Consider the following 18,790-nt stretch of genomic DNA (forward strand, 5'->3'; position numbering starts at 1 on the left):
CCAAAAATGTCCTTGACCTAATCCCTGGACCTGTGGTACCTTCTGTGACAAAAGGGACTTTGCAGATATGACCAAGTTAAGGACCTTGAGGTGGGGAGATGATCCTGGATCATCTAGGTGGGCCTGATGTCATCCCAGGAGTGCCTATCACAAGGGTGCAGGAGGAGTCTGTGAAGGAGAAGGTGATGTGGTACCAGAAGCAGAAGTTGGAGTGATATGTCTTACAGATGGAGGAAGAGACTATGAGCCATGGAATACCGGCAGCCACTCAACACTGAAAAAAGCCAAGAACATGGATTTTCCCTTCAGAGTGTCCAGAAGGAACCAGCCCTGCCAACACCTTGACTTCAGTACAGTGAAATGGATTTTGGACTTCTGACCTCCAGCACAGGAAGAAAATAAATTGTGTTGTTTAAGTAACTAAATTTGCACTAATCTGTTATGGCAACAGTAGGAAACCACAACAAGGACAAAGGGAAAATGGCTCCTAGTCTTTGATTTCTGCTTCCATTTTTAAGGGGAAAGAATGTTACCAAAGTGCCCCAGCAGAGCTCCGATTCAGGGTTTACTTACACATAGGTAGAAATTGCTGAAAATTGTGAAAAATGCTTTCTACAGCAACAGTCCTAAAATAAAGCTAGCAGGCTGGCCTCCAAAACCCAAAATATCCTGAAGTGACCCAAGATTTTGAGTCACGTTAAAATCCAGCATTGTGGAATTCGAATAAAATTTCCTCAGTTGTTACTCTTACCTGTTAACTGAACAGGAAAATGGGCTCCAAACAGAAATTGGGTCCTTGAGAAGTGAGGCATAATTATAAAACTCTGATTCCAACTTGTATCAAGCATTCTAGAACTCAACTATCAACATGTATGTTATAATTTTACAGTGGACTCTGGGGTAAGGAAACAGTTTCATGCTCCCCCTCACAACATTTTCACACCACCCTCAGGTTTCCACCACATCCTGCGCTCCGGTCATGCCATCATGACCTTCTGCTGGCCTATGCACATACTACACCCCTTGCTTGCAGCATTCTTCTTCCATTCACAAACTCAAAGGCTTAGAAAAGGCACTAAATCTTAAATATTATTCAAGACATGATCCAAATGTTGTCTCCTTCAGGAAGTTTTATTTGACTTACCCCTAGACACATTCCCTGCCTTTTGTCCTCCTGCCATCTTGGAATAGAGTTTCCTTAGCAATTACCCCATTATTAGAATCATCTGTTCACATATCTGTCTCCCCAACTACCTGGTAGTCTCTCCTGGGCAATGACAATGCCCTGTTCAAGTTTAAATCCTACATACTCAGTACCAGGCCTAAAACATCACAGGCATTTTTAAAGATGTTTGTTCAAGAAGTCAGGGCAGGCCAGGCATGGTGGCTTACACCTGTAAACCCAGCACCCTGGGAGGCCAAGTCAGGAGGATTAGTTGAGGCCAGAAGTTCCAAAACCAGCCTGACCAATATAGTGAGATCCCATGTCTATGAAAAAAATAATAAATTGTAATTAAAATGCAGTTTACTCGCTTGCTGTTTACAAAGTCCAATTAACAGGAGCAAGGTATGGCATAAAGAAAGATTTATTCCAAAACTAGCTTAAGGGAAGGAGTACAGGCTTCCTGCTTAAAGGGTACTACTTCACTGTTGGAGCAGAAGTGGACACTTCAAAAAGGCAGGAGAGGAGGTGAGCAAGGGTAGGGAGTTCCACATGCTAGCTCAGGTGCCTTGTCCACTGGGAGGTCAAGTGGGTGACTACTGGCACCCTGTGGGCAAGACTAGGCCAAAAACTCCCCAGGTGGGAGACAGTAGCATAGCACTACTTACTAAGTAGAGAGTACTTACTTACTTTGTACCTAGTAGCACTAGAGGTAACCTCCTGGTGGGTGAGAGTTCCACAGTGGGCATGCTTTGGTGTGTAAATCAACTGTTGACTTGATTTACATAGTAAGATAAACTTGCCCTGCAGGAAGTGTCTGGTGAAAGAGAGGTAAAAGGCTCTATTTGCATTTCAATAGGGATTAATAGGAAGTAGGGACAGGAGAAAAGGGGAAAAGAGAAAGGAAAATAAAAACTCATACCCCTTAGAAAAAAAATGGGAGTACCCAGAAAATCATTAATAACTTAAAACCTTGCTACCTAAGTTGTTTATCTATTATATCTGGAATACTTAGTTCCAAAATAACATTCATTTGGAAAAATCCAATATATATCTGAAGTAAAGGACTCATTATAACAGGGCACCTATAAAACACTACATGGACAAAAGCAGGGATTCTAGATCTGGACAGACCTCTGCTCCATCCACCCCTGTATGTCTGATGAACTGGCATTCCCTGTGTCTCTCTGACCTGGCTGCCACTGCTCTTTACCTTATTCACTTGTCGCTAGCCAGACTGTCCCTCCTGAAACCCAGAAGATTTTTGTGAAGATGAAAGCACTTGGGAAATATCAAAGTGCTACACAAATATTTGCTACTGTGATTACTATTCTAAATGACTGTTTTCTCTAAAGTGTGGCCAACATTTGTTGCTTTGTGTCAGCGTCCCTCCCTTCCCTTAGAAACAGCACCCTCCTTATATGTGAGAATGAATTGCTCCCCCTTTCCATTTATCCACTGGTGCAAACAGAAACTGCTGCCTTTTCCCAGGAAGAGGCAGGTTCTGAAGTGCTGTGACCCCATACTACCTGCAGCCAGCCCTACTTCCCATAGCTTAACTATGGAAACCAAGTATTCTCCACTTTGAATTTGGTTTCTGTCACTTGCAATAAAGAGATTCCTAATTATTACATGTTGTCCACAAAACATAAACAGGAGAAACTTCTCAATTACGTCTTCTTAAAAATTGAATAAGCAGCTTTTATTGAAAGAGAATAATGCTAATAATTATTAGGCAGTCTGCTTATCAACATTATCATGCATTAGATAAGAATCTAGAAAAAAAAGACTGGGCTTGGTAGCTCATGGCTATAATCCCAGTACTTTGGGAGGCTAAGACTGGAGGATCGCTTGAGTCCAGGAGTTCAAGACCAACCTGGGCAACATAGGGAGACCCCATCTGAATAAAAAATTAAGGCTGGGCACAGTGGCTTAAGCCTGTAATCCCAGCACTTTGGGAGGCAAAGGTGGGCGGATCATGAGGTCAGGAGTTCAAGACCAGCCTGGCCAACATAGTGAAACCCCATCTCTACTAAAAAATACAAAAAATTTAGCCAGGCACGTTGATGCATGCCTGTAATCCCAGCCCCTGCTGAGGCAGGAGAATCACTTGAACTCCGGAGGTGGAGATTGCAGTGAGCTGAGATCATGCTACTGTCCCCCAGCCTGGGCGACAGAGCAAGACTCCGTTAAAAAAAAATAAATTAAAAATTAAAAAATTAGCTGGGCATGATGGTGCATACCTACAGTCCTAGCTACTTGGGAGGCTGAGGCAGGAAGATCACTTAAGCCCAGGAGTTTGAGCGTGGAGTGAGCTATGATGGCACCACTGCACTCCAGCCTGAGTGAGTGACAGAACAAGTCACTGTCTTAAAAATAGGAAAAATCCAGAAAAAAAGAAATACCCCAGTAAAATGAGAGTTGCAACATGGCAGGGCATGGTGGAACCCAGGAAATCTGAGTGTTAACAAACTAAATGACTGCACGCAAGGGACTTAGACTCTCTGGGCTTCATTTTCTTTATGTACAAATTGCCAAGGTCCACTTATGTTCTAAGTCAGTACAAATACATATGCTTTGTGGTTCAGATGACAGGAGCACTTTTGTGTTTTTTTGATGTCTAAAACTCAAACTTATTTTGTTAAAGAAAAAAATTAAAACCTCTCAGTGGGATTTAAATGAATGTTCAAATATCCAGAATATTTAAGAGAGATCACATGTTTTCTAAAGCAAAACCGGAGCTATCATTCAGTATGTGATTAATGAACTGAAAATAGGAGATTACTAAGAAAGTTACCTTTTCATGAACTTACAGAGCTTGCGTGATAAAAACTGATAAAGGGGACTAAATTCATCCCATGCTGACATGTGGCTAATTCTATAATCAATCACAGTCACAGCATTCAATAATGCAACAAGTACTTACTGAGAAACAATTATATGCAGGATGTTGTGACAGGTTCTGGGGGGAAGGCAGAAAGGGATAAAGCTGGATTTATAATCTCACCTCCCTGCTTCAAACCCTCCAACAGCATGCCACTGCCCTCAGAATAAAATCCAAATTCATAACATGACTTTTAAGTCCTAACTTTTAAGGCTACTACTTTTCTAACATCTTCTGTCACTGTACCCTTCAATCATCTTTCTCCAGCCAAACTCCTCTTTCAGATCCTTATACAGCTAAGCATTTTCTTGCTCCAAGGTCTTTGAACATGTGCTTCTATGAGATATTCCATCTGCCTGGAATGTTCTTCCCATCCACCCTTGCCCCCTACAGCCTATGGCTGTCTCCTTTATGCTCTTCAAATCCAAATTAAATGTCACTCCTCAACCAGACTTTTCCTAACCACCCCCTCCTTCTTGTGCCCACCCTACCATTGCTATTATTCTCCTGGTACTATGTTTGGTCTTCCCCCAGTGCTTCTCCCAAGTTGTAAAATATGATTTGCTTGCCTCCTTGGGCTTTGCCTAAGCCTGGGGAGGGCAGAGGGGTGTGGTGGTCTGTTGTATCTTCAGCACCCAGCACAATACCAGGTACCCAGAAGTCACACTATGAATGAATGCATGAGAAAACGAGAGTAGTACAACTACCATAGCTATAACATAAAGTAATACACCTTAAGAGTTTACATAGTAGAAAAAAATGGAGAAGTAAGTCCTATGAATAAAAAATGAAAGAGAAAAAGGACAAAGCATGGCCTAAGGAGTGAAAGAAATCTTGTGTAGGCGTAGGAAAGGACAGAATTGGTGAGGTGACATCACGTAGAATCTTGAGGTCTAACAAAAAGTACTACTTCTGTGTTTTGAATGATTACTCTGCCATGAGTACAAATGTATAATGGATGGATACTGGGAAGAAGGCCATGCCAATAGGCCACACCAACATATTACAAAAGAATAACAAAGAAAAAGGAAAGAATGACAATGCATGAAAGACACTTAGAGGCTAGCTGGATGTAGAATGCAAGTAAATAAGGAAAAGAAGAATCTTCCAGGACTATGCCAAGGTTGAAAACTGGGGAATATAGGAAGAGAGAAGATTTCGAATTAGAGAAGGAAGACAATGGGTTCCATCCTGGCTACCATTCAACCATTTAGAAGCAAAATGGAAGAACCAGACTCATGAAACTGTACCCTCCGGAATGTTGTCCCTCTGCTAGGCAAGTCTCCCTTCCAATTTTTTTTTTCTTTTTTTTTTTTTTTTTTGTCATTTATACAATTGAATATGCATTCAGTTTTTTTTGTTTGGTTTTTTTTTTTTTTTTTTGGCTGTTTGTAAAAATAATCTAAAATGCATGAAATACAGGTGCACGCTTAAATAAGAATGTGAAATTTCCTTTCAAGCACTTCACATACCACCTTCTCCACAATAGCCTCCTCACAGTTTGGAATACATTCCAGCATACTTTGTATGCAATAGACTGTATTAACTCAATTTTTTTTACACAAACAATATAATTTTATACTTGTGATTCTCTAATTCGCATATTTACATTTTTTTACTTTATATATTATGAATAATTTTCCTAGTCAATATATACAAATCCTACTCATCTTTTTAAGACAGTTTGATATTATTTTTGTGGCATCTTCTGTAATGTATTTACTCAATCTTCCACTGATGGTTATTTAGGATACTTTTAGTTGTTATCATAAGCAATACTGCAGTGAACATCCTTGAATACTTATCTTTGTTGCAGTAATTTGGTTGTCTTTTTAAGCACATGGCAAAAGTATTAAACAACTAAACCTTTCCGGAGAGCAATCCAGGAGGACGCATGAGATCTGAAAAGGACATCGGGGACATATTCTTTCACCGAGCCACGCCGGCCTCTCTTCATAAAAGGACAACATGTAAATGAAGAGGAATTTTTGAGGTGATTCACTTCAAGGTCAAATAGGTCTTTCTGGATGAAAGGCGCAACATTCATCTCTCCCAGCCCTGTAGGAGACAAGTGATTTTCTGTGAAATAAAGGCAGAACTCAAAAGGAGGGGTTCTGGAGCCAGTTCATTTTTTGTGATTTAGTCCAGCGCCATGACTAACATAGCCTAACATTTCTGAACACTGTCAATCACCAACTCCTGCATGCTCTCACAGCCTTTGGTTCACACCTTGATTTAGCACTTTTTCCACCAGAGCATGACAATTGATTCATTTACCCATTTCCCAGTCAGGATTCTGAGCCCCTCAAAAACAGGGAGCTCCTTTTCCATTATTGTATCTCAGTGTCTAATACAGAGTGGATACTCAACAGGCATTTGTTGCACAGATGAATGCAGGAATGAGTGAGTAAATGAGAAGCCACACAACAAAACTATTTCAAAATACTTTGAAAAAACAACTCACACACAAAAAAACTAAAACAACAACAACAAAAACAAAAACACTACCACTATTAAATTCTTACTTTATCTCATAAAATGTAAGAAACATGCTGGAGGATAACATAGACAATTCCTAATACAAATTTCATTTCCTTCCACCCATCTCCAGCTTTCCCCTCACCTGTTTTTCTCCTCTAAAAATGGAACTCAGTGAAAATCATCTAACAGTACTACTGAAAGTACCACTGGTGAAACCCTGGAAGATTTTAAGAATTGCAGGGGTCCATATTCTTCAATATACATTCATTTTACAGGCATAAAATTCTCTCTATACAATTCTATATACAATACATATATGACTGACACACCATACCCATGATTTCAGACATTATTTCTTAGAAGAAGTAAAAATCTGTCAAATAAATATATTAAACAAATAATAGCACAAAGGGTACAGAGAAAGAGCACCCATTGGGAAGATGGAATTTGAACGGGTGACGTTTGGGAAACAGTGCACGTGGCTTAGTAAGACTGCTTTAAAGTAGGAAGCAAGCTAGCAGAAGTTAGTAATTAGAACAACAGATGCTGCACGAATGCACGGTACCAGGACAGCCTTAATACTCTGTCAACAGCCTTCAGGTATGCATATTATCATTGTGGTTAGCAAGTTATTTTCAAAATCACACTTGCTCCACTGTACTTCCTGCCAAACAAAACCACAACTCCTCCTGTCCCTTCCCTTTATAAAAACAATCTTCAAAACTGCTATTCCTGAAAAACAGGATTTGAATCAGGATAAACCTACCAAGAACTTTCCCTGGACCTTATCTTCAGCAAAGCATATTATCAGTAAGCAGAAAATGTAGTTTGTCTCACATTATCTATAATGCAGAAGACAGTCCTTCATTTTAACAAGGCGCCACTGCCAATATGGGCCTCACTGGGTGAGAAGCAGATGCAATGATTTCTCTATAGGTATGAGCAGAATGGATCCCCAGGGGGAAGCTCAGGCAACTGACATGCCTTCCTCAGGCCGCCCTATGGAGGGTCCTCCTCAGCCACACTGGTGAAAATCACAGCAAGAGATGAGAGCCCATGGAAAGCACACCAGCAGCCTGACCCACTTCCATGGAGCTGCCAATAGTTAGGTAATGAAGCATCTGCTAAGTCACACATGTATGTGGTGAAAGATCATTTTTAGCATTCACATGTGTTCAGGGGGCCATGCATGACTAATAGGAACAAGTTCAGGAGAGTGGCCTGGATAGGAACAGACCACAACCCGGTCATTCAAGGATGGGCTGTAGAAGTGGGGCCCCTTTGGCCTGGGGATTGGAGAGGAAGCCTGGGAGAGCATGGTTGGTCACTTTCTACACACACTGGGCTGGCTACTCAGAGGGAACAAAGTCAGATCCACTAAGAGCATCAACTCTGGAGTCAGGTGAAATGGACTTGGTTTGAATCCCAGCTTTGACATACACTGTTCTGTGACCCTGGACAATCACTCAGACTCCCTTGGTTTTAATTTGTTCATCTGTAAAATGGTGACAACTGTAATTACCTTATAGAGTTCTAGTGAATGAGATAATATCTATAAAATCCCTAACACAATGCTTCAATTGCCATCTTCTGGTAATTCTTAATGTAATGTGTAGGTTGGACAAGATTCAAAGGGACATAATCATGAAAGTGAATTTATTTTTTATTATCTCTACCCCTAAAATCTGCCTTGTGATTTTGCAGAAGGGTACCCCAGATAAAAATGCAGGGAATCAAATGGCATTTCTAATCATTCTTAGGAAGCTTTTTAATCATTCTCACTCAATATCAGATTTGATTGAGGAATTACCATAGCTAGTCTAGCAGGTAAACACATAGTCCATTCTTCTGTCAAAGCCAGGACCCCTTCACTCTCCAACACACCCCCAGCTACAGCCAGCTATAAACAGCTGCCATTGAAGAAGGGATGTGGTGCGCTTCAGCTTTCTTCTTTGCTTACTTCCTTCTTCTTCACGTAGCCACTGTTCAAGTGTACATGGCAGAGGTTGGACAGGAAGAGGGATGAATGTACGTGGATTGGACTCTCCTTTGATGGCTTCCTATTCCCTGAGACTAGCGGGTTTTTAATGCACCCTCTATCTCTCATGAGCACAGTTATGGCCTCTCCCTTCTAGGTGCCTCCACTGCAGTTCCCCTTGGTTTCTACCTTTCACATTTTCTAGCCCTGGAGGAACAACCCAGCCTCTTCCAGTCCGAGTCCCCTCACCCTGATGGGCAGGATCCCTTTAAAATGACCCAAATGACCCAAGGCCAGCAGATACAAGTTCTGTATCTGACTCTAGGACTCATACTCTTCTGAGCCCGTAAGAGGGAATGCAGTCACGCCCAAGCTCAGCTGTCTCCTTCACAGGCTGCTTGAGCGTTCTCAGGTGTGACTCCAGCTTCACCAACCACAGCTTTAATTTCTTCCCAGGAGGTACCACCAAAGACTTCTTGCTGGATTTGATAGTGGTGGGGAGGAGCTGGGAATCCCACCACAGTACTTTCAAGAAAATCCTTACAAACACATCTCTTCATTGTTTTTTGTTGTGTTTTTTTTTTTAATTACTCCTCCATGTGAGTGGGAGGCTTAACGATTATCCAATTGATTTTTGGGTATTCACTTTGAAATACTGCATATGGTCCAGCACTTCCTTTGGCATGCAGTATCAGTTGCATCCTGATGCCTCAGAAGAAAAGTTCAATTTTGTGTCCTATTACTTGAATGATCATAATTCCTCTTCTCTATAGCTTATATTAGATTATGTTAGATTGCCTATATGGCTTCAGATTCACAAATCTTCCTTCCTTCCTTCCTTCCTTCCTTCCTTCCTTCCTTCCTTCCTTCCTTCCTTCCTCCCTCCCTCCCTCCCTCCCTCCCTCCCTCCCTCTCTCCCTCTTTCCCTTCCTTCCTCTCCTTCTCTCTCTTTTTCCTTCCTTCCCTCCCTCCCTCCTTTCTTCTTTCTCTCTCTCTTTCTTTCTTTCTTTCGACAGGGTCTTGCCCTATTGCCCAGGCTGCAGTACACTGGCACAATCACAGCTTACTGCAGCCTCAACATCCTGGGCTCAAGTGATCCTCCCACCTCAGCCTCCCAAGTAACTTGGGCTAAGAGGTGCATGCCACCATGCCTGCTAATTTTTAAACTTCTTTGTAGAGATGTGGGTTCACTATGTTCCCCAGGCTGGTCTTGAGCTCCTGGTCTCAAGTGATTGTCCCACCTCAGCCTCCCAAAGCACTGAGATTGCAGGCATCTTAGACATGTTTAACCCATGCTACTCGCTTTTGAAAGAACATTTATTAGAGTTTATTTTTATAGAAAATTTTTTAAAAAGGTTTCCAATCGAGTCAATCAATTGAAGTTGAGAATTTAGATAGTAATTCTAGGTATTTATTGTTTTTGCTGCCTGGAATGATTTCTTCTGCCTCCCCCCAGATCTTATCATGGTCTTAGCATGGCTGTCTTGCTGTTGTTCAGTTCCCAACACAACTATCAGAAAGGCCTTGGCTGATGGTGTCAATTTTTTTACAGAAAACACTCACTTCCATGTACTGTCCCCATGAATGGACTATATAATTCCCCACTCCACTGATTCGGAGGTTAGTCATGTGACACCCCCTCCCCGTCCAATGGGACATCAGCAGACATGATGCCAGCAAAGGTTTTCAATGGGCTCCAGCATTTTGGCTTGGCTCCTTTGTACTCTGTGATCTCTTTTGTGATCTGCCATGAAAAGGGCCTCCCTAAACAGCTGCTGACCTTTCAGCCTCCAGTATGAACAAATGCAGAGCAAATCTCAGTTCAGCCTGCAACCTACAAGCAGAGATGACCCAAACCTCAAAACAGTTCTGGTCAGCCAAGCCTAACCTCAATCATCTGAGCCACAGTTGACCTGCCGAATTCAGCCTGATAATAAATGCTTGTCGAAAGGCCCTGTGTTTGGGGATGTTTTTTGTTGGTGATGATGTTGTTTATGTAGCATTTACAGAGTACTAGCTAACTACTATTCTATCTACAGTGGCCTACCCCTATTAATCATTATCTAATAACCTTTAAATTTTTCTTAACTCTTAGATCTTTCTGGAATTATCTTTTGTATATTTTCTTATTACCATTTGTTTCCTCACTTGATTTAACTTTCTGAGAGTTGGGATCTGGCCAATCTTACAGAGAGTATTATGCTGTCTGGGACACAGCAGCCTTTCAAGTATTCGTTGAATAAAGAAGGGGATAATTAGTTTGACAATTTTCAAAAAACAAAAAGGTACAAAATGAAAGTTTAAGTTTCTCTCCCTGCAGTCTCTCTTTCCAAAGAATTCTACTAGAAGAATTCTTGTTTATCCTTCCAAAAGAAGAAAAAAGTCTGTCTACATGTATAGCATAGGAGAGAGACAGAGAGACAGAGAGAGAGAGAGTGAGAGAGAGAAAGGTATATAATTGAAGCAGGGAGAGAATGAGAGATGTTTACAGTTTTTATAGGGTTTTGGTAGGGGGGTCATTGCTTCTTATACCCAAAGAATCATACTATTCATTGTGTTCTTCACATTTTCGTTGTCTCAACTTAAAATGTATGTTAGAGAAATTCCATTATGAACACATATGTTCAGTAACATCAATGGCTCAATAATACCGCATTCTATGATATAATACTTTATGCAGCCATACTCTCTTTGATGTTGCTTTAGTTTTTTTATACTGGTTATTACAAATGATGTGTCTGAGAACATACCTATATTTTTCTCTTGAATGTGGCCAATCCCATGAGACATTCTCAAACTCTGACCTTGAGAGAGGAATACCCATCTTGTTGGGAGCATTTAACTCTTATGCCCTACTAGTAAAGCAGATTTTTATAAAGCTTGACTCTCCACAATTTAGTTAACAGAATAATATTCATTACTTTCCATTACTGATAATATTATTTTAGAATACTAAATATGTTTTATTCTTCAATTGGTAGTCCCTCTGCCCTCTCACCTTCTGTCTCCAAAATTCAGATAATATGCCCTCTAAGAGGTCAGCCTCTCTGGTTAAGAATCATTTTTCCAGGACATCAGATTTCATTATAATTCCTTCAGCCCTGAAATTAGAAAATTCAGTACTATCATGTCTTCAAAGAGCAAAATGATCAAAAACTGGGGCAAGTTACAATGGTTTTAATCCCAATAACAAGAGAGTTCAATTGAAGAATTAAATTAAAACAAAAGAAACAACTGTACAGCTCTGGAATAAAAGTGAAGCACCATTCAAAGATTTCTGCTCTCAGCATATTATCTTTCCAGTAGCAATGATCCGAGGCCAGAATGCTGTTAGGCAGGGATCTAGACCCGACATGGCGGCACCACCCGGCATAGCAGGCCTTTTGTTAAAGACTCTCTTCACCCTTGTACACACCCACAGACTTACATGCGTCAGAGTTCCAGCTGGGCAACCACACTCCCCCATGACCTGCAGCTCACCTGCATCCCACAAGTTCATAAACAGCAGTTTCGGTTAACAGTTTCCAAAGACCCCTTCCTCATGACCCTTACTCAACTCCTGCCCTAGTAGTTTCACAACCCCCCAGGCCCTGTTTGCACAACCAGCTTCCCTACCTCTCGGGCTATAAAAGCCCCTACCCTCCTCCCTCAGTGTGACTTCCTCGGCCCACACCTTTGGACCAAGGAACCTCACCCGCAAGCCCTAATAAAAGCTATTCTCACTGCCATTTGCCTTGTGTCTTCGTTCCTGGTTCGGCTCCAGCCTCAGTTTACCTTTACAAATGCCAATTCAGGAGTGGGGAAAGAAGACAAGCCATATAAGTAACGTCCATTCCCTTTTGATGTGTTCCTGACTATATACTGGCTGACTTAACCTACCCAGGGTACTCCTGATTCCTAATATATGCTGCCATTGTTAGGTTGGAAACACAAGAAATAAGGAACTAAGTATTAGAAAAATTGCCATACTACAATGAATTGTATTATGATACACAGGTATGTTTCAGTAAAGTGAAATAGGACACTATTGGAGAGGCAACCATGTTTAATGGAAATAGTGTGGGTTCTAGATTTATAAAACTAGGTCAGAGTCCTACCTGGGTCAGCTGCTGGGTGACCTTGTACCCTGGTTGACCCTGGATGAATCACTTACATTATATGTACATTAGTAGCATTAATACATGTACTAGGTCCCTCACAAGCTTGTGGTTAAGAACAAACCTTTAGAGCTGCCATGAAGATTAAATGAGTGCCTGGCACATAGGAAGTGCCAAATACGTGACAGCTTTTGCTATTACTATTGTTGTTAAAATATGCAAAGGTACATTGCAAATTGTAAAGCAAGAAAGATGTCATAGTTATTATCAGGGAGCAATTTTAGGAAAAGTCAAAGACGTTATTGCTGTTTTCCAAAGTGGTTAGCAGAGAGGTCAGAGAATCATAGAAAAAATTTGACTGTAAGACGCATTAACCATAATTTCATTCAGCTGTCTTTTTTTCAGATAGATAACCTAAATTTCAGCAGTGATTTGTCTGACATCACATGCTCAAGCTGGCCAGCATTCATTCACAGCTGTCAGGCCTTGTATTTGTTTTATCCCTCCTCAACAAGCCTGGTAAAGGGTGGGTAGGGGTAGTCAGAAAAAGAACAAATCATATAACTGTATAATGACACTTAGCATGGGCTTCAGAATCAAACAGAAGCAGCATCTTATTCCAGTGCAGCCCTGCTGGGACTTTTTAAAAATAATTTTACTTTCTTGAGATTCAAGTGTATATTTGTAAAGAAGAGATAACAATACTTACCTTACAGAATAACATGAAATAGTTAGGAAATGTACTTAGCACACTTTTTTGGCATATAGTCAGGGCTCAAAAATTGGCAGACATGACAATAATGGTTAGGACAATAGTGAGGATGATGGAGATGACGATGGAGATGATGATGGAGAGGATGATGGAGAAGGTGATGGGGAGGGTGATGGGGAGGATGATTGAGATGGTGATGGAGATGATGATGGAGATAGTGAGGGAGAGGATGATGGTGAGGATGATGGAGAGGGTGATGGAAATGATAATGGAGAGAGTGATGATGAGGATGAAGGAGAGGATGATGAATAGGGTGATGGAGAGGGTGATGCTGAGGATTATGGAGAGGGTGATGGAGAGGGTGTAGGCGAGGGTGATGGAGATGATGATAGAGAGGGTGTTGGTGAGGATGATGGTGAGGATGATGGATAAGGTGATGGAGAGGGTGATGCTGAGGATGATGGAGAAGGTGATAGAGATGATGATGGAGAGGGTGTTGGTGGTATGATGCAGAGGGTGATGGAGAGAGTGATGATGATAACAATGGTGAGATAAACATCTCAAAAATTATTACGATGATGGTGAGGATAATAAAATCTGCTTGTGGATCTGTTCCTGGAAGTTGCTTTGACATAAGCTAACCTGATGAAATGTATGTGCAGAAATGTGACATAAGTTACTTTGTGGAAAATTTCTCCTGCCTCCTGACAGCAGAGTTAACGGCTTGGAAGCTGTTCAACCTAATGAATTTGATAACAGTTGAGAAGTATGTGATAGTAACTAAGATTTGGAGGTCAATACAGAGCTAAGAGTTGAAACAAGATGACCTGTCCACTGGATGGAGAGGAAGAAAAGAAAGGAAAGATGTCTCAAAATGTAGCACTTTACTAATCAAAAATAAATTTGGTCATTTACTTCCTGACGGCGAACATCTCACCATGATTACTCTTTACAGTGAAATATGCATGCTGCTGACTTACAGATTCAAAGAAGATGGCACGTCCTTGCCCATGTGCTGTCTTGTACACGAGCCCTGAGCAGCGGAATGTGCATATTTAAAGATGTTTCTGGGATTTCAAGCACAGTGTCATTGCTTGTAATCTCAGAAACAGTTTTTCAAAAAAGTCTTAAATAATAAATATAAATGGTTATTCTGCATTAATATCACCTATGTAGAATGTTACATTTCAGAAAGAGAAAATAAAAATAGGAATGCAATGAATAAGCAATATAGAGAAAAAAGCTGTTGAGAGAGAGAAGGGGATGGTGCATGAAATTCACTTGTAACACCATAATGTTCTACATTTTACATAACTGAAATATTAATTTCAGCCGCTTAGCTATGATACTGAAAACATTTGCTCAACCAAGGCTAATTTCTAAATACTATAATACAAATTTATTACAACAGGGTTTGAGACAAATTGGAAGCTTCATCAAATCTTGAAAAGTTGGGCTGGGTGTGGTGGCTCATGCCTATAATCCTAGTGCTTTGGGAGGCCAAGGCAGGAGGATCACTTGAGCCCAGGAGTTTGAGATCACCCTAGGCAATATAGCACAATCTTGACTCTAAAACAAATTTAAAAAATAAAAATAAAAATAACTCGAAAAGCTTTTTGATCATAGAATAATACACCAACCTCATGACCAAATATCACAGTAAACTGACCACCAACTTCCCTGAGGACAAGAAAGGCATAAAATAGAAGGTAGTTAGCCTTTCAGAATTGTCATATCCATACAGAAGAAAAAAGAGCCACAGTCAATCAGTCTAGGCCAGTGGTCCCCAACCTTTTGCACCAAAGACAAGTTTTGTGGAGGACAATTTTTCCATGGACTGGGCTGGGTTGGGGTGGTGATTTGGGGATGAAACTGTTGTACTTCAGATCTTCAGGCAGTAGATTCTCACAAGGAGTGCACAACCTAGATCCCTCACATGCGCAATTCACAATACAGTCTGTGTGCCTATGAGAATCAAATGCCACTGCTGATCTGACAGGAGGCGGAGCTCAGGCGGTAATGTTTGCTGGCTTATCACTTACCTCCTGCTGTGCAGCCCGGTTGCTAACAGGCCATGGACCAGAACTGGTCCATAACCCTGGTCTAGGCCACATGAAATGTGAAACTACACTTGCAAATTATCTTTTTGCAAATTTCACTTCTGTAATGTTATAAAAGTATTGATGACTTCAATCATCAATAACTTGGAAACAGAGACTGCCCTTCCCTCCCCAATAATTTAGTGAGGACAGCGGTAAGCAGAGCTCTGCTTACACAGATACACATGGTATCTGCAGAGCTGACACCAATCAGGAAAATCACTTTGCCATGGCTGTTACAGCCTGGTTCTGCTCATAACTCAGAATAAAGCCAAACATAGAAAACTTTATTATTTTGTGTTTGTTTGTTTTGTTTCCTTTTTTCCCATGTTCTAAACATGGGAAACTTCAATTCAAGGTATCCACTAAGGAGAATGACTCACAACACCAGAGGAGGACTATATTAGTCTGTTTTCATGCTGCTGATAAAGACATACCAGAGACTGGGAAATTTACACAGGAAAGAGGTTTAATGGAGAACTCACAGTTCCGCGTGGCTGGGGAAGCCTTACCATCATGGCAGAGGGCAAGGAGGAGCAAGTCACCTCTTACACAGATGGTGGCAGGCAAAGGGAGAGCTTGTGCAGGGAAACTACCCATTATAGAACCATCAAATCTCATGAGACTTATTCACTATCACAAGAACAGCATGGGAAAGACCTGCCCATATGATTCAATTACCTTCCACAGGGCCCCTCCCACAACATCTCGGAATTCAAGATGATATTTGAGTGGAGACACAGCCAAACCATATCAAGGACTATTAAGAACCCTGGAAGCCATGTAAGTTCACACAGAGAGTTTGAGAGCATGGAAGGAACTCTGATCCTGAAGAGGACCCACCCAACATCCTGTATAATCCGGGGCATGTCTCTTTCAGTTCTTGGCCTCAACCACAATAAGCAACAGGTAAGGCAGGAGAGTACAGTAGTTGCGTGTCTGTTTTGCTGTCAGACCCGTGGGTTGATCATCCTGCTCTGTCACTTAGTAAATATTTATGGCTAAACAAGGCATTTGGTTCTCCAATGTTCTGTCTTTCCATTTCCAAAGAAAATATCACCCGTCCCACTGAAAGTTATAAAGAGTAAATGAGGTTTTACATATGCAAAACATTTAGCCTGTACCTGTTGCATACAAGGATGGGTAAAATATTGCTTAATTTGCAGGGCTATAGCAAGAATTAAATGAGTTAGAATATATGAAAATCACTTAGTGAAGTACCTGCCATATAGTACCTATTCAATAAATATTGGCTCATTGTTACTATAGATTAAGACTTGAGGTCCCTGCCAGCTCTAGGCCTTCTATTATTCTATAAACTCTATCTCTTGTAATTTAAATTTAATGCAAGTTTCCAAGACCAGCATGTTTGCCACCACCCTCCTCAGAAATTGAAACAGAATATACAATGCCAAGGCAGAAGCCCCACTGATGAGCCAAGTGGCAGCTATAGCCTCTTCCAGCATAGAGTCGGCCTGTGGTCCAAGACTGATAGACTGGTATCACCCACTGCTTACCGTGAATACCTGATACAGACCCACACCCAAACTTGGCATTTATCCCAGGAGCCTGAGACAAAATCAAAGTCTAAGGCGCTCCAAGGAGGGGTAGTTTGATGCCAAACTCATGTCACTGCTATAGTCGACATCACCCACACACCAGTATGTACTATTCATGCCGATTTCAATGTAAGCTTTCAGACTCACTATTTGTGGTGCAGGTGATTGTCATTCCTTGGACAGCTTCTCAGGGAAGTGTTTAATATTCATGAGCCATACCTGCAAAACACCTTGCATTTCTCAGAAACCAGTAATGTTTTTATATCAATTCTAGCCACATGCAATTGCAACTGTGGCTGGGCAACAATGATAAAAACAACAGCTAATGTTTATTAAATGGTTCACTATGTGCTAGGGACTGTACTGAACACTTTGTAAACATAATCTCAATGAATCCCTGTAACAACTCTAGGGATGGTGCTTGAAAGTAACCGGGCTTTGTGTGATATTCACAGGTCTCTTTTCACGGTCAAGATATCAACAATTTGGGGAGTGTGATGGGAAGAGGAAGAAAGATCAACTGATGGAATTTTAAAAGGCTGCTATCTAGCAACAAGGCAGAAAGATTTTATAAGGAAATAAGTCTCAGAAAAGAAACAGCTTAAACTTTCTCGACCTCTAGATTTCCAACTAACTTTCACATGTGAAAGTTGAACCCTATGGATAATCAGTACCCTATGGATAATCCGCTATATTTCTCTGAATAGTTCCTTAACCCACTGACACTTCTGCATGCTGATCAAAGATTGACCAGTGGTGCTGTACAGAAGTGAGATCAGCTTTCTCTATTATGCTACACCCTTTACAGATCAGAAAACTGAGGCAGTTAAGTTCACAAGGTCATGCAGCTGGTAAGCACAGAGAGGGAACACCTGACCCCATGTCTGGCTAACTCCAGAGCCTCATCATTCTTATCCATTATATACACACTTTGTAATTTAACAAATGACAAGATACCAATACCAGCAAGGTGATAAAAGTTATTCCTAACTTTAAATCACCAAAGTTCTATCGATTTCTTTCCTTATGACTCTGAAGAGGAAAATGACAGAAGACAAAAACCATTCATGTATTTAACCGCAATCAATTGCATGCCCACTACCTATCTAATACTCTACTCCTAACAGGACCATAAACATTAACAAATTGAGAGTCGGCTCCTGAGTAATTCAGTTTGGAGAAGGAGAGATCCCTATAAAAGAGAAGTTACACAGAACAGAATAAATGTGTTCTCAGAAATATTGTCAGGGTTACAAGAACACAGAAGGATCCAGCCTACGCCAGGGGCGTGCCTAGGAATCTATGAGTAAAATAAAAGTACAGTGCAATTCTTTCCATAAAAGAAAGAATCCCAAGAACCAGTCCTTTTCAACTTACCCATCACTATGTACTAGAGAGAAAACCCTCAGCTATGACAACAAGCTGGGTAATATTCTGATTTACAGCAAAGAGTCAATATATGTTTTCTTCCACAAAGTAAATGACTCCAAGACAAATTGTTTTATGATGTTGGATCTGAGAAGTCTGATAGTGCTATTAGTCTCTTAGCATAGGTCTCAGAGCAGTACAAACAAACAGAAATAAAATAAAACATCGAGTCCTAGGTTATGAAAATGTTATTTTCATGGTTTATGTGAATCAGTCAGGTAGGGCACAATAAATTACTAATCTTTTTGTTTAAATAAATGTGTTTACTAGTTAGGAGAAAGCAGCTTGATTCAATGTTGCATAGAGCACTCAATTTCAGTAAATTAAAGTTAATAATATTTCTCCATAAGCTATGATAGCATCTCATGGTGAATTGCAAAGAAAATGCAC

The 18,790-nt window shown here is 40.8% G+C and overlaps 1 protein-coding gene across 1 annotated transcript in view; it reads right to left on the reverse strand.

The window, feature by feature from the left end:
• The window catches only part of SGCD (sarcoglycan delta), a 1,039,631-nt gene extending 1,021,226 nt beyond the window's left edge, over window positions 1-18,405 (reverse strand). The window contains exon 1 of the mRNA XM_030927837.1: window positions 18,350-18,405. The gene's annotated coding sequence lies outside the window, so the exon portion shown is untranslated. The remainder of the gene's footprint in view (window positions 1-18,349) is intronic.
• Window positions 18,406-18,790: the final 385 nt, after the last annotated feature.

This window comes from Rhinopithecus roxellana, chromosome 3 (genome assembly GCF_007565055.1).
Source record: "Rhinopithecus roxellana isolate Shanxi Qingling chromosome 3, ASM756505v1, whole genome shotgun sequence".
Classification (NCBI taxonomy): Eukaryota; Metazoa; Chordata; class Mammalia; order Primates; family Cercopithecidae; genus Rhinopithecus; species Rhinopithecus roxellana.